This window comes from Marmota marmota, unplaced genomic scaffold (assembly GCF_001458135.2).
Source record: "Marmota marmota marmota unplaced genomic scaffold, marMar, whole genome shotgun sequence".
NCBI classification, from domain to species: Eukaryota; Metazoa; Chordata; class Mammalia; order Rodentia; family Sciuridae; genus Marmota; species Marmota marmota.
In genome coordinates, this window is record NW_026000082.1 from 4,157,282 (window position 1) to 4,173,101 (window position 15,820).

The 15,820-nt window shown below is 34.0% G+C and overlaps 1 protein-coding gene across 8 annotated transcripts in view; it reads right to left on the bottom strand.

The window, feature by feature from the left end:
* Atg4c (autophagy related 4C cysteine peptidase) overlaps window positions 1-15,820 on the bottom strand; it is a 96,164-nt gene that overhangs the window by 70,212 nt on the left and 10,132 nt on the right. For 5 of the 8 annotated variants that reach the window (XM_015484918.2, XM_048815258.1, XM_048815257.1 and 2 more), the window contains exon 2: window positions 13,366-13,457. The exons of 1 other annotated variant lie outside the window; for it this stretch is intronic. The gene's annotated coding sequence lies outside the window, so the exon portion shown is untranslated. Of the gene's footprint in view, window positions 1-13,365; window positions 13,458-15,768; window positions 15,797-15,820 lie in introns of all 8 variants that reach the window. 2 more of the 8 variants (XM_015484917.2, XM_015484915.2) reach the window with 1 other exon arrangement.

The window sequence follows — 15,820 nt, forward strand, 5'->3', positions numbered from 1 at the left end:
TAATTGTTTTGTATTATAAATTATGACATTTAATTTCTTCCTATTTTAATACCAAATACTGAAGCTTTTTAAAAAATAAAATAGTATGGCTTAAATTTACAAAAGAAAATGTTTTCTTACTTTAAAATAAGAATAAACATAGTTCATAAGTATGTGTTTCATAATGTTGTCTAGGGGGAAAATTGAGTTGTGAGATACAATCTGAATGAGGAACAAATTATAACTGAAAATGCTTGTGTTTATTTGCAATAATTCACAGTGTACTTTTCAAGAGATGAATGTTGCACAGAACATTACTCTTTTAGGGTTATAAATATCTACTCAAAAATATTGATACATCCATTTTTCTAACAATAGGCATTGTGTTTTATAATATGCATTAAAAGCTACTAATCATAAATTATGTCTAAGACAGGAGAAAATATGACTTACTGGTAGAATTTAAAAACAAATGTGCTTACAATACACAAACTCCAAAAAAGTGGCACAAGATGCAGGAGCAGGAAGGAACACACCAGGCGTTACAGACCAGGTTAAGAATTTTGTTCTTTATCCTAAGAAAGTGGTTTCAAACACAAATATTGGAATTGTTTTGTGTTTGTTTTACTCTAACAGCAGCATGGAGAATATTGAAAGATGACAGAAGCAGGGATACCTTCAGCTCATCCTGGGGCCTGACTGGATCCCAGCTGGTGGTATTCCACCACCAATCCACATAAGAAACAAGGGAACAATGGGAAAATGGGAAAGGATGCAGTTTAGGAAGCAGCAGCTGGACTGTTTCTCCACTGGTCCCACAGAAGCAGTTATAATTTATAGAAATGAAAATCAGGTGATATACATATTTATACAGGTTTAGTTAGGCTGTGCTTATTAGCTAGAGAATATATCAGTAGCACCTGTCTTCATTCTTAACAAGGCAGTTGGTTACATTGATTTGGGGTTAAAAGGAGATGTCTGAGCTGAAAATCTTAATCTGCAAACTGCTGATGTATAAACAAGAAATAGAGCTATAAATACATTTCTCAAAGACTTTGTCTAGTTCATGTTTACAACCCCAGCACTTAGCAAATTCCTGGTATTTAATGAGAATATTTAAGGCTCTTCATGAAGTAACTCTATCCATACTCCACTGAGCTTCCTCTCTTGCCAATCCCTAACATGTATTGTATGCTGAAGCCAGTTTTTAAATTAAGCTTCTTGAACTTTTGATATGCTGTTTGCTATCTCTGCAAGTACTGTTCCTTCTACCTCGAATACCTTCCTGCTCACCCTCACTATTCGATCATCTTACATTTATTAAATGAATCACTGATGGGTTGGAGTTTTGTGTGGTTCAGTGGTAAAAGCACTTGCCTAGCATGTGTGAGGCACTGGGTTCATTTCTTAGCACCACATATAAATAAATAAATAAATAAATAAATGTCCATCAACAACTAAAAAATATATTTTAAAAAATGAATCAGTGAACTGATAAATTAATGAAATATAGGTATATTGCTAGTAGCACTCTCACCAGAATTAGAATGAGTTTTAACTTACAACTAAAATAAAGGAAAATTTCCCTCAAAGAAACTGTCCACATATTTAGCAAAATATATAAAAGCAAAGAGAAGCAGTTATAAAATGTGTGCATTACATAAAGTGCATCCACATGATGGATTACATAGCCTTTAAAAATGTCTCCAAAGAGTTTGTGAAAGTGGAGAAACACTGTCAGACCACACAGGCAGGGGTGGGATGGATGGCAGGTTCAAAAGAAGTTCATCAAAATGTTAACAGTTTCTCTGTGTGGCTACTTTTATATCATCATTGTCCACATTTTCCAAATCTTATGTAAAGAAAATGTATTAGTTTTAGAATTTAGAAGATTATATTTTTTAAAGTCACCAACCTTGAATCCTCTAAATCCAAATATTTTAATTAAGAAAAGGTGCACACATGTATTTTTTTCCCCTAAGTCAGAAAGAAAGTAGGCCACAGGAAAGACTGGTTCCACCAATTCCTAACACTATTCTGGATGGTCCTTAGCAGGAATAAAGAAGTCATGATGCACTGATTCTGACTCTCTAATTAAATAGTTTATCAAAGTCTTCTTTCCAACTACAAATATTTGGCACACTAACCAAAGTCTCAAGTGTAAGGATATTGTATTTCATCAACAGTGCTGCTGTGACACTTCCAGAATGGTGCCATGTAAAACCAATGAGCTCACCCCTAAATCCACTGTAGCTGTACTACTCATGACTCCCTTGAAATTTCTCTAGCTTGGCCACCATGATGCCATAATCTTCCCACTATTTTTTTTAAGTTGTTGATGGACCTTTATTTATATGTAGTTCTGAGAATCGAACCCAGTATCTCACACATGTGAGGCAAGTGCTCTACCACTGAACTACAACCTCAGCCCCTATCTGACAATTCCTGTTAGGCTCCTTCATTAACTTCTATTCTCCATTTCCAAATGCATTATATTTACTTACATCTGCTACTAAACAGAGTTTTGGGCAGAACCCAAGAAGACAGTTCCTAAAGACTGTCCAATAGTTCTACCCTCTTTGCTTTCCTTTTCCATCAGTATTTCCACTCATATTTCTTTGGCTGTGGTCAATCTTTCCTTGAGCTCTTTGACTACAGACCTAATTCTAAAATCCACTTCTCTGCTAGTTTTACACTCGTATGTCTCAGGAATGCATCAAGTTGAACACGTCAAAATAAGTAAGCAAATTCATAAGCTTCCTTGTAAAACCGGCTTCTTGTCTTATTCTGTTTCTGTAAATAGCATCAACTTCCCAACAGACTCAGGTTGGGGTCATCTCATACTCCTTGCATTCTCTTAACCCTTTACATCCTCTTCACATCCAACTCCTCCTTTTATTTTTTAAAATTTACAATGTCTGTAAAATCTGTTCATTTTCTCTACCACTCCTTAAATACCTCATTATTTCTTAGTCATTTCTGTCTAAATGACCTCCTCATTTTATTGTTGTCCCTCTACACTACCATCCAATCGCCCTAAAGCATGCCTCTTTCACTGATTCCCTTTCGAATACAGAATAAAGTCTAAATCCCTGGTATTTAAATATAATACTTGCTTACTTAATAATTCTAGTGTTATCTGCAATTAGTTTTCTTCATATAACCCAGACTTAGCTTTGTGAGAGATTGCTGGGACACAGACTCCCCTACCCAAATATTAAAAAAAAAAAAAAGTCAAGATGCCCTAAAGGGGTTGGAGGAAATGAAGATGGTGAGTAATCAGGCATTTTGCATAGGGAAAGCCTGCATCTTAGATAATGACTCCTAAATAAACAAATAAGCAAAGTAAGATGCTATGATACATAAATTAATGAGACAAATATGCTAACCTCAATGAATTTAGAGTAGAATAAACTGCTGAATTATTCTTTTATTATTATTTTTAATTGAAAGTCCTGCTACTTAGATTAATGACTCAGAATATCTTTATCCCCAAATGTGAAACATTTGAAATGTTTCTGAAACATATCCTTAAGTATTCCATAAGAATACTTTTATTGTCATTGTTATATTGAGTAATTAAGAATAACAAAATTATCAGCATAGGATCAAACTAAAAATAATCTGTTACTATTTTAACAATTAAATATAGTTATTTTTCGTATGACTAATATTGAACTACATTATTTTCTAAAAATTGAAGCCAATTTTATTTCCATAACAAAAATTTAAATGACAATTTCTAAAACTCTTTAATTTCTGAGCAATTGGAGGTTATTTTAAAAAGTGATCCCTAGGGGCTAGGGATGTGGCTCAAATGGTAGCGTGCTTACCTAACATGCGTGAGGCACTGGGTTCGATTCTCAGCACCACATAAAAACAAAATAAAGATATTGTAAAAAATAAATAAATAAAAAAATATATTGTGTCCACCTAAAACTAAAAAAATAAATGTTTAAAAAAAAAAGTGATCCCTAGAACCATGTTGGAAAGTATTAGAAACTGAGAAACTTTATAAAGGAATAAACAAAAATGCCTAATTGGAAGATTTGTCTTACTTCATACTAAAACTCATTAAAAAACTACAGTAATCAAACCTTAATACTATTTAAATTTATTATTCCTATTAGCACAGGATGACACCAAATAAAACATAATAGGGAATACAGAAATAAACCCAAGCACATTTGAGAATTTAAGACCTGACATGGAGGATATTTCACATTAGTGAGAAAAGATGAACAACACTAGAATAATAGGCTAGCCAGTTTAAAAATAAAGTTCAGTGACTACCTCACACATTATGAATTCTAAATTAAAAATTTAAATACAAATGCAAACACAGAGAATATATGCGCATACTACAAGGAAATAACAGATTAAAAATTTTTAAACAACCTTGGAAGAGCAAAGGCAGTTCTAAGCACAGTATACAAAACCAGAAATCAGAAAGGAAAATGCAATTATTAGAAACGAAAACTTCTATACAGCATGAACAAGGTTGAGTTACAATCCATCAAGGTTGAGTTACAATCCATCAAAGAGGAAAAAAAATTTGATACTCATTGAATATGCAAAGTTTTAAAGTCAGTAATGTACCAATTATCCATAAAGTCAAAAATGGAAAAGGCTATGAAATAAAACCTCTATTCTGACTTTCTTCTTTGTTGTTTTCTTTATTATTTAAATGTTATATTCTCTTTTAAAATAACAAAACTATTAAAAAATAAATTGCTCAAATGAAAGAATTAATACCCAAAATGATAAATGACCACTTAACAAATTAAACAAATTGCTCGACTAAAAAATTTATAGTTGGGGTTGGGGTTGTGGCTCAATGGTAGAGTGCCTGCCTAGGATGTGGGGGGGGGGGGCCTGGGTTTGATTCTCAACACCACATATGAATAAATAAAATAATGTTCATTGACAACTAAAAAAACGTATTTAAAAAAATTTATAGTTAAGGCATTCTATTACAAAATTTCTGAACAGTCCATAAGACTGTTTTATTTTTCCTTTTAAGATAACTCTATTTTTATAGTTCTCAAAGACATCAGATTCAGCAATTTAGTTGAGTAGAAACTTAACTTCCTTATTTAATTCCCCAGGGCAGCTTTAGCTAAATAAAATCACTTAGAGAATATCATTTGTTGACTCACAATTTTTTGTTTCACTTTAAAATACATGTGGCAAGATTTAGAAAAAGGAAAAAGAATGAATTATTCATAGAATAAGGTTGTGGCTCAGTGGTAGAGTGCTTACTGAGCATGTATGAGGCTTGGGTTCTATCCTCAACACAATAACAAAAAAAAAAAAAGAATAAATAAAATGAAGATATTACATCTATCTACAAATAAAATTTTTTTTAAAAAAAATGAATAATTCAGTCCATTCAGTCTATGAAACATTTTCTGTATATTTGTGTGAGATAAGCCAAGGAAAGAAAAACAAATATTTATAATTTAACTGCAAATGAGAAAAAAAATACACACACAAATGAGGATATCACAATAAAGTTCAAGATAACAGTCTCAACTCAAAATTCTAAACTATCCTTACCCACAAATCCCTTAAAACTTTCCTAGCTTTTAAAAAAATTAAAAGTAAATTAATATTCATTTGTCTAAAGTCAGGCACAGTGGCACACACCTGTAGTTCCAATTACTCTGGAGTCTAGGGCCAGGAATTCAAGAGCAGCCTGAGCAACCTAGTGAAACCATCTCAAATAGAAAGTATAAGGTGTTGCTTTGCCATTATCCAGTATATCCCAATCCCTCTAGTACCCAAAACACCTGGTTTGACTGTCCCCATGATCAAATGTTCAAATTGATAATGCCACAATTTCTTTTTTTTTTTTTTTTCCTATGTAGTATCATCAGCACCTCAGTCTGGAGATGTATCAAAGTAACATTTTCCAAATAACTTTTTAGAGGTGTTTATGGTTTACTTTTTATACTTTAGAGATTTACTAAATCTTTTTTCAAGTGGATGTTCTTTACTAATACATACTACAACAAATCTTACCACCTACCATCTCCATATTTTTGTTCATTGTTTAAATTCTCTCAAGTCCTTTTCTAACTACAGAATAATCACATTAAAGAGAAGAAAACTAGGGGCTGTGGCTGTGGCTCAGTGTTTGAGTGCTTGCCTAGCACATGTGAGGCACTGGATTCGATTCTCAGCACCACATAAAATAAATAAATAAAGTCATTTGTGTCCATCTACAACTTAAAATTTTTTTTAAAAAGTTTCTTTTTTTCTTTAAAGAGGAGAAAACTCTTATAATTCTATCTCAATAAACAAATTAAAAACCAAGATAAGGTTTATTCATACACTTAACTGTTAATGATGTACAGGAGCAGAATGATGACTAAGCAGAGTTTTTTTGGAAAGCAAAATATCAACACTTGATGTGTAAATCATCAGTTGAGACCCAGATGTTATTTTCAAAGTTATTTTTTTAACCACAACTACGCATTAGAGTTGACAAATTATAAACTAATAAGTGAGACTACCAGAGAGCCGAGATCCAGCCCAAACTGCCCACACTGGCCTGCCAGGGATCCAGGCTCTCAATAGGCCAGGTCCACCCTGGCATGCCAGTGTGGGCAGACACCTACCAGAGCCTAGCCTCCAGCGCAGGACAGCCTCTTGCGACCAGCAGACAACCACAGGAGGTCAAGCCCAGAAGCCCAGATTCACTCACACCAGCCTATGCAGGTCCCAGGCTCACAGCAGGCCCAGTCCACCCCTACCCTGGATGGGGGCAGACACCCTTCAGAGCCTAGCCTCTGGCACAGGACTGCCCCTTCAGACCAGGAGACTACCACGTGAGAGGTCAAGCACTGTGGCCCAAATCAACTCACACCAACTTGCACAGGACCCAGATCCATGATGCAGTAGCATTTACTGAGGGACACCAGCAGGGTCTGGAAGCCCAATATCAAGGTGAGGTACAGGTAATCTGCACGGGTACTATAAGAATATAGGGAAGGAAACCGTAATATCTCAGATCCACACTGCAAGAAAGGAAGATACATAGACAACATGAAAAAACAAGGGAGGAAAATGCTCCAAACAAACCAGAACACTATAATAACAGAACCTATGGAAAACAAAGTTGATGAAAAGTCAGAGAAGGACTTCAGAATTAACATAATTAACATGATCTGTGAATTAAAGAATGATCTAAATGAGCAAATACAGGCAAAAATTGATCACTCCAACAATGAGATAAGAGAGCAAATACAGGTAGCAAAAGATTACTTCAAGAGATAGAGACTCTGAAAAAAAAATCAGAAATCCTTAAAATGAAGGATACAATAAATCAAATAAAAAACTCAATAGAAAGCATAACCAACAGACTAGATCACTTGGAAGACAGAACCGTCAGATAATGAAGACAAAGTATTACAATCTGGAAAATAAAGCTGAACACACAGTGAAGATAGTTAGAAACCATGAACAGAACATCCAAGAATTGTGGGACAGCATCAAAAGATCAAATCTAAGAGTTATTGGGATAGAGGAAGGCACAGAGTTTCAAACCAAAGGAATGCACAATCTCTTCAATGAGATAATATCAGAAATTTTCCCAAGCATGAAGAACGAATTGGAAAACCAAATACAAGAGGCTTACAGGACACCAAATGTACAAAATTACAACAGATCTACACCAAGGCAGATTATAATGAAAATGCCTAGCATACAGAATGAGGATAGAATCTTAAAAGAAAGAAAGAATAATCAGAAAGAAATTGGAAAGAATTGGAAAAGAAATTGGAAAGAATAATCCAAGAAAGAAGAATCAGATCACATATAGGAGGAGACCAATTCGTATCTCAGCAGATTATTCAACCCAGACCCTCAAAGCCAAGAGATTGTGGAACAACACATACAAAGCTCTGAAAGAAAATGGATGCAACCAAGAATCTTATATCCAGCAAAACTAAGCTTTAGAATTGATGATGAAATAAAAATCTTCCATGAAAAACAAAAGTTACGAGAACTTACAACTAAAAAGCCTGCACTACAGAACATCCTCAGCAAAATATTCCAAGAAGAGGAAATGAAAAACAACAATGAAAATCAGCAGAGTGAGGGATTACACTAAAGGAAATTCTAATCAGAGGAGAAACCAAGTCATGTTAAATACCAAAAATAAACAAAAATGATGGGGAATACAAATCATGTCTCAGTAATAACCCTGAATGTTAATGGCCTAAACTCACCAATCAAAAGACATAGACTAACAGATTGGGTAAAAAAAAAAAAGACACAACAATATGCTGCCTGCCTCCAAGAGACTTATCTCATAGGAAAAGACATCCACAGACTGAAGGTGAAGGGTTGGGAAAAATTCAATCCACTAACATGGACTGTAAAGCAAGCAGGTAGCATCCATCCTCATATCAGATAAAGTAGACTTCAAACTAAAGTCAATCAAAAAAGATAAAGAAAGACACTACATACTGCTCAAGAGAACCATACACCAACAAGACTTAACAGTTACAAATATATATGCCCCAAACAATGCAGCAGCTATGTTCATCCAACAAACTCTTCTCAAGTTCAAGAGTCAAACAGACCACAACACAATAATTTTGGGTAACTTTAACACACCTCTTTCATCACTAGATAGATCTTCCAAACAAAAGCTCACCAAAGAAACTATAGAACTCAATAATACAATCAATCATTTAGACTTAACTGACATATATAGAATATTCTAACCTTCAAGGAGAGAATATACTTTGTTCTTAGCAGCACATAGACCATATAATATGCCACAAAGTAACTCTTAGAAAATATAAAAAAGTAGAGATACTACCCTGCATTCTATCAGATCATAATGGAATGAAATTAGAATCAATGATAAAATAAGAAATAAAATCCACTCCAACACCTGTAGACTAAATAATATGCTACTGAATGAACAATGGGTTACAGAAGACATCAAGGAGGAGATTAAAAAGTTTTTAGAGGTGAATGAGAACACAGATACAACATATCAAAATCTCTGGGACACTATGAAGGCAGTTCTAAGAGGAAAGTTCATTGCATGGAATTCATTCCTTAAAAGAAGAAAAAGTCAACAAATAAATGACTTAACACTACATCTCAAAGCCCTAGAAAAATAAGAACAAATAAATACCAAAAGCAGCAGAAGACAGGAAATAATTAAAATCAGAGCTGAAATCAATGAAATAGAAAGAAAAGAAACAATTGAAAATATTGCTAGAACAAAAAGTTGGTTCTTTGAAAAAAATAAATAAAACTGACAAACCCTTAGCCAAGCTAACAAAGAGAAGAAGAGACAAAACTCAAATCACTAACCTTCATGATGAAAAAGCAAATATCACAACTGACACTACAGAAATGCAGAAGTTAATTAGAAATTATTTTGAAAACCTGTACTCCAATAAAATAGAAAATATCAAAGGCATCGAAAAATTTCTAGAGTCATATAATTTGCCCAAATTGAATTAGAATGATATACACAATTTAAACAGCTCAATTTCAAGTGATGAAATAGCTGATGCCATCAAAAGTCTATCAACCAAGAAAAGCCCAGGTCCAGATGAATACACAGCGGAGTTCTACAAGACCTTTAAAGAAGAACAAATACCAATACTCTCCAATTTATTTCAGGAAATAGAAGAAGAGGCAGCATTTCCAAACTCATTCTATGAGGCCAATATCACCCTGATTCCAAAACCAGGCAAAGACACATCAAAAAAATAAAACTTAAGACCAGTATCTCTAATGAACATAGATGCAAAAATTCTCAATAAAATTCTGGCAAATTGCATACAAAAACATATCAAAAAGATCGTGCACCATGATCAAGTGGGATTCATCCCAGGGATGCAAGGTTGGTTCAAGATACGAAAATCAATAAATGTAAGTCATCACATCAATAGACTTAAAGTCTATTGACTTATCATATGATCACGTAAGTATATGATCGTATGATCATCTCAATAGACACAGAAAAAGTATTTGAAAAAATACAGCACCCCTTTATGTTCAAAACACTAGAAAAACTTGGGATAATAGGAACATGTCTCAACATCATAAAGACACTCTATGCTAAGTCCTAGGCCAGAATAATTAAAGCAATCATTCTAAATGGAGAAAAATTGAAGGCATTCCCTCTAAAAACTGGAACAAGACAGGGATGCCCCCTTTCACCACTTCTACTTAACATAGTTCTTGAAACACTGGCCAGAGCAATCAGATAGATAAAAGAAATTAAAGGGATACACATAGGAAAAGAAGAACTCAAATTGGCACTATTTGCTGATGATATGATACTATACCTAGAAGACACTAAAAGTTCCACTTCTAGAACTAGTAAATGAATTCAGCAAAGTAGCAGGATATAAAATCAACACCCATCAATCAAAGGTATTTCTGTATATCAGTGATAAATCCTCAGAAAGGGAAATGAGGTAAACTACCCATTCTCAATAGCCTCAAAAAAAATAAATAAATAAAATACTTGGGAATCAACAAAAGAGGTGAAAGATCTATATAATGAAAATTACAGAACCCTAAAGAAAGAAATCAAAGAAAACCTTAGAAGATAGAAAGAGCTACCTTGCTCTTGGATAGGGAGAATTTATATTATCAAAATGACCATACTTCCAAAAACAATATACAGATTTAATGCAATTCTAATCAAAATCCCAATGACATTCCTCATAGAAATAGAAAAAGCAATCATCATGAAATTCGTCTGGAAAAATAAGAGACCCAGAATAGCTAAAGCAATCCTCAGCAGGAAGAGTGAAGCAGGTAGCATCCCTATACCAGACCTTAAACTAGACTACCGAGCAATAGTAACAAAAACAGCATGGTATTGGCACCAAAACAGACTGGTAGACCAATGGTACGAAATAGAGGACACAGAGACTAACCCACAAAATTACAATTATCTTATTTTAGACAAAGGTGCCAAGAACATGCATTGGAGAAAGATAGCCTCTTCAACAAATGGTGCTGGGAAAACTGAAAATCCATATGCAACAAAATGAGATTAAACCCCTCTCTCTCACCATGCACAAAACTCAACTCAAAATGGATCAAGGACTTAGGAATAAAACCAGAGACCCTGCATTAACAGAAGAAAAAGTAGGCCCTAATCTCCTTCATGTGGGATTAGGCCCCAACTTCCTTAATAAGACTCCTTTGGTGCAATAATTAAAATCAAGAATCAATAAATGGGATGGACTCAAACTAAAGTTTCTTCTCAGCAAAAGAAACAATCTGTGAGGTGAATAGAAAGCCTACATCTTGGGAGAAAATCTTTACCCCTCACACATCAGAAAGAGCACTAATCACTAGGGTATATACAGAACTCAAAAAGCTAAACACCAAAACAAAAAAAATAATAATAATAACCTAATCACTATAATGGGCCAAGGATCTGAACAGACTCTCCTCAGAAGATAATACACAATCAATCAACAAATATATGAAAAAATATTCATCATCTCTAGCAATAAGAGAAATGCAAATCAGAACCACTCTTATGATTTCATCTCACTCCAGTAAGAATGGCAGGTATGATGCATACAATCAACAATAAGTGTTAGCGGGGATGTAGGGAAAAAGGTACACTCATACATTGCTCGTGGGACTGCAAATTGGCACAGCCAATATGGAAAGCAGTATGTAGATTTCTTGGAAAAATGGGAATGGAACCACCATTTGACCCAGCTATCCCTCTCCTCAGTCTATACACAAAGGACTTAAAAACAGAATACTACAGGGACACAGCCACATCAATGTTTATAGCAGCACAATTCACTATAGCTAATCTGTGGAACCAATCTAGACGCCCTTCAATAGATGAATGGATAAAAAAACATGTGGCATATATACACAATGGAATATTACTAAGCAATAAAAGAGAATTAAAATCATGGCATTTGCAGGTAAATGGATGCAGTTAAGAGAAGATAATGCTAAGTGAAGTTAGCCAATCCCCAAAATCCAAATGCTGAATGTTTTCTTTGATATAAGGAGGCTATTCATAGTGGGATAGAAAGAGGGAGCATGGGAGGAATAGACGAACTCTATAGATGAACTCTAGATAGGGCAGAGGGATAGAAGGGGAAGGGAGGGGACATGGGGTTATAAATGATGGTGGAATGTGATGATCATTATTATCCAAAGTACACATATGAAGACATGAGTTGGTGTGAATATACTTTGTATACAACCAGAAATATGAAAAATTGTGCTGTATATGTGTAATAAGAATTGTAATGCATTCTTCTATCATATATAATTTTTTAAAAATACAAAATAAAAAACAAACTAATAAATGTAAATCAATAAAAGGACAAATTAGTGTCCTTTCATGGCAGATGAAGATAATCAGCCTCTCCCATGTGGCAAGAGATAGAATATTTTATTCACTGAGGATTTAAAGCCACCGCTCCTGGCAGAACCTTACAGAGTGATTAAACAGAAAGCATCTTCGTCACATTGTGCCATGGATAAAAATGCTGCAGGAGGGGGGAACTGGGAATATAGCTCAGTTGGCAGAGTGCCTGCCTCGCATGGGTTCAATCCCCAGCACCACCAAAAAAAAAAAAAAAAATACTACAAACTTCCAGTATCTGTGTATGCCAGTCATCTTCCTCAAATAGTATTCTGTAGTAAGATGAACTATAGATATGATTTTGAATTGTTGATATGCTTTTGGCTATACCATCAAATAAAATGAAATGTGAGGTCTGCTCTAAGTTTTTCATCTACTATAACCTTTTCTATCTGTTTTTATTTTTTAGCAACAAGTATCAATTGCTTATCAGCTGTCGGCTTTGCTCTAATTTCTTCTCTCCATCTCAGTTTGTTACTTACAGGAACATGAATACTGTCCCCACTTCTATTCCCCTTTATCTCCATGCACTAAACTCATACTCTAAAAAATGTTCAGTTTGTTAAATCCACCTGAAAAGACTCCTAAAGACCCAGCATACATAGCAAAAAAAAAAAAAAAAAGGCAGTGGAGAAGGGACACAAATATGAGAATGGGAAAGCAATGGTAATAATTATGTGGACTGTCTCTTTTTAGAGCTAAGAGGAAACAGGTGGCAGTAAAAGATGAAGACAAAAGATTCAGAAGAACAACAACAACACAATAAAGGCAAAACATGCAAGTTCAGAAAAAAGGGTTTTAAAAAGAAGAACAAAGGGCTGAGAGCAAAGAGAATAATAAGATAGTCCCAAGGATACATCTTATAAACATTCTTAGGGCATCTCAGGATCATATCCACCAGTTAAAAATATTATATCGATGCATAGTTACTTTATAAAGATGACCTAAATAAAATGTAAAATTTAAGTACTGAGCAGACACACACTTACCATCACACTTGACTTGTAGCAAACAACCTGGACCTGTGCTGTGTTGCATGTTCCATGTTCACAGGCTGCATACAGTCATCACCATAACCAATCTAAATGGGATATAAGGAGTTGAAATGACCTCAACCATTTACTTGAAGATGGCAATAAGAATATTAATGATATCTAGACTGTCCAAAGACAATATTGTCTTAAGCTTTCTTTATCTTATCTCTAAGAAGAACATAATATTTACTATCATTTGGTAAATAAATACTAATTATGTCAGGATCTTAGTAACTTCTGATGATTTCTAGGTATCTATGAATATTTGGAGCCTTCACACTTTAAAATGCAACTTTTCAAGCTGTTAAATATGCAGTCTAAAGATAAGATGCACACAGGAGATCAAACCACTTAATCAATAAAATATAATTAACAGATGAAGGATGTCAGAATCTCTGAAATGAAAGAAAAGTTATAAAGCATCTAATAGCTAGTATTAACAGTAGTTCTTGACCATCAGTCCCATATAATACACTTCAATCTATCAGAGCTTAGATTGAGAGGAGGAGTAAAGTGGGTAAATTTAAAAGATTGAAAAAAAAATCACTCTCAGCCCAAGAAATCTGATTTGTTCTCTGGTTCAGATTCACTAATCACTACCCAAAGTTAACACATAGTAATGAGACCTTTACAGCATCCTCGCCAACAGTAGTACCTCAGCCTATGACTAAACACTTCTAGAATAAGGAGGAGCTCACTACCTAATGAGTACTGTACTAAACTGAATATGCAGTTTTAAATGTAAAAGCTTGATAATGTTTTAAACTGTTTATTCTCTACTGATATAACTGTTCTATAGTTTTCACATTAACTATCTGATACCTACTAATTTTAAACAACTACATTTGCTAGAAAGATGTTACATAGAACTAAAATTCTCCCTATACAGTCCACCAAGTAGTCTGCTTATGTCCTCAGAAATTAATCCTTATTCCATTTGACAACCCAGCTGATATTTTAAAACATACTTCCTAATACCCCTCCTTTCCAGTCTTCTCTTTTCCATATCAAAAATCCTCAATTCCTTCACTTAGCCAGAAGACTATAAAAAGAGGGTAATAAGGACTCAGTCAGGGTACCATAAGGGGACATACAGGTAACACATTGAAATGGTAGAACTAGCAATGTCACACAACTATATGAATGCATATGCTCACATACAAGAAAAGAGACTAAAGTGACTCTGAGATTTCAAGTCTGAGGTCTAGGAGGACAATGGTTCCATCCTCAAAAACAGGGAATGCAGATGGAGAAGACTAAAGTTAAGATGGGGAATTCAGTTTAAGACACTGATTTAGAAGTTGGTAACAAGTAAACATGATTATGATCTTTCCCAAATCCACTCCATTAGTTACTCTTGCCAAGACAAAGGTACATCCATGTTATTGAAGCTAATAACACTACATCACATTTAAACATAAAATACCACATTTATTTGTCAAATATTTGAGTAGCTACTTCTACAAGGTACTAAGGGAGATAAAATGATCACTAAGGGAGATAAAACTTACTTCCTAACCTCATTAACCTTCCATTCTAATAAGCAAGATGTTCATAACTACGATAACATAGCTGAATGTGGTTATATCTCACAATAGAGATACAAAGTAATACAAAAGAGAAATATTCCACCATCCAATGAGAATATTCACAGACGAATCACAGGGCAATATCACAGGGTAAATAATCACAAATGGCTTTCTTCAATACAAGGAACAAGGGCATGCTAATAACAAATCTTTCTATTCTGAAAATAAATACAGGAAAACACTAGACAGATTAGTTAGGAATAAGTTGAAGTATTCTCAACAATTATGACTATTGTTAAAGATTAGTGCTGAATTGTATCATCAGTCAATAAAAGACCATTGTTTAAAATATTCACAAACACAATTGTTTGGGCTTACAAATCCAATTGCTTAATGTCACTTGTCATTCCTAATTATAAATAATATATCAACTGGAAAATGGAGTCACAAGTTTAAATCTTTATGAAGGTTAAAGTTGCATATTCTTCAGATGATATAAATATTCTAGAGTTTCTGTAACTATACATTATTATACAGTTTTAAATTGTTATGTTTACTTTAGTACTTTTACAAACAACTGATTTTACAAAGTTTAAGAGTAGTTTAGTAAAAACTTAACTACATTTTAAATTGATAACATAATCACACAGAAAAAAAATAATTCAATTAATTTTGAGCACCTACTATATATACCTTTAGAGGGATATATTCCAAGGACAAAAAATTCTAAGGGCAAAGAATTTGGTGGGTTTGTTGTTGAAAGGAGTAATGATCTAGTAATTACAAAACTATTTTATGTGATTATAGGATAAATTAAGTGCTTACATACATTGATATTATTGAAATCCAAGTTCTTCCTGTGAGAAAAAGGAGATACCAAT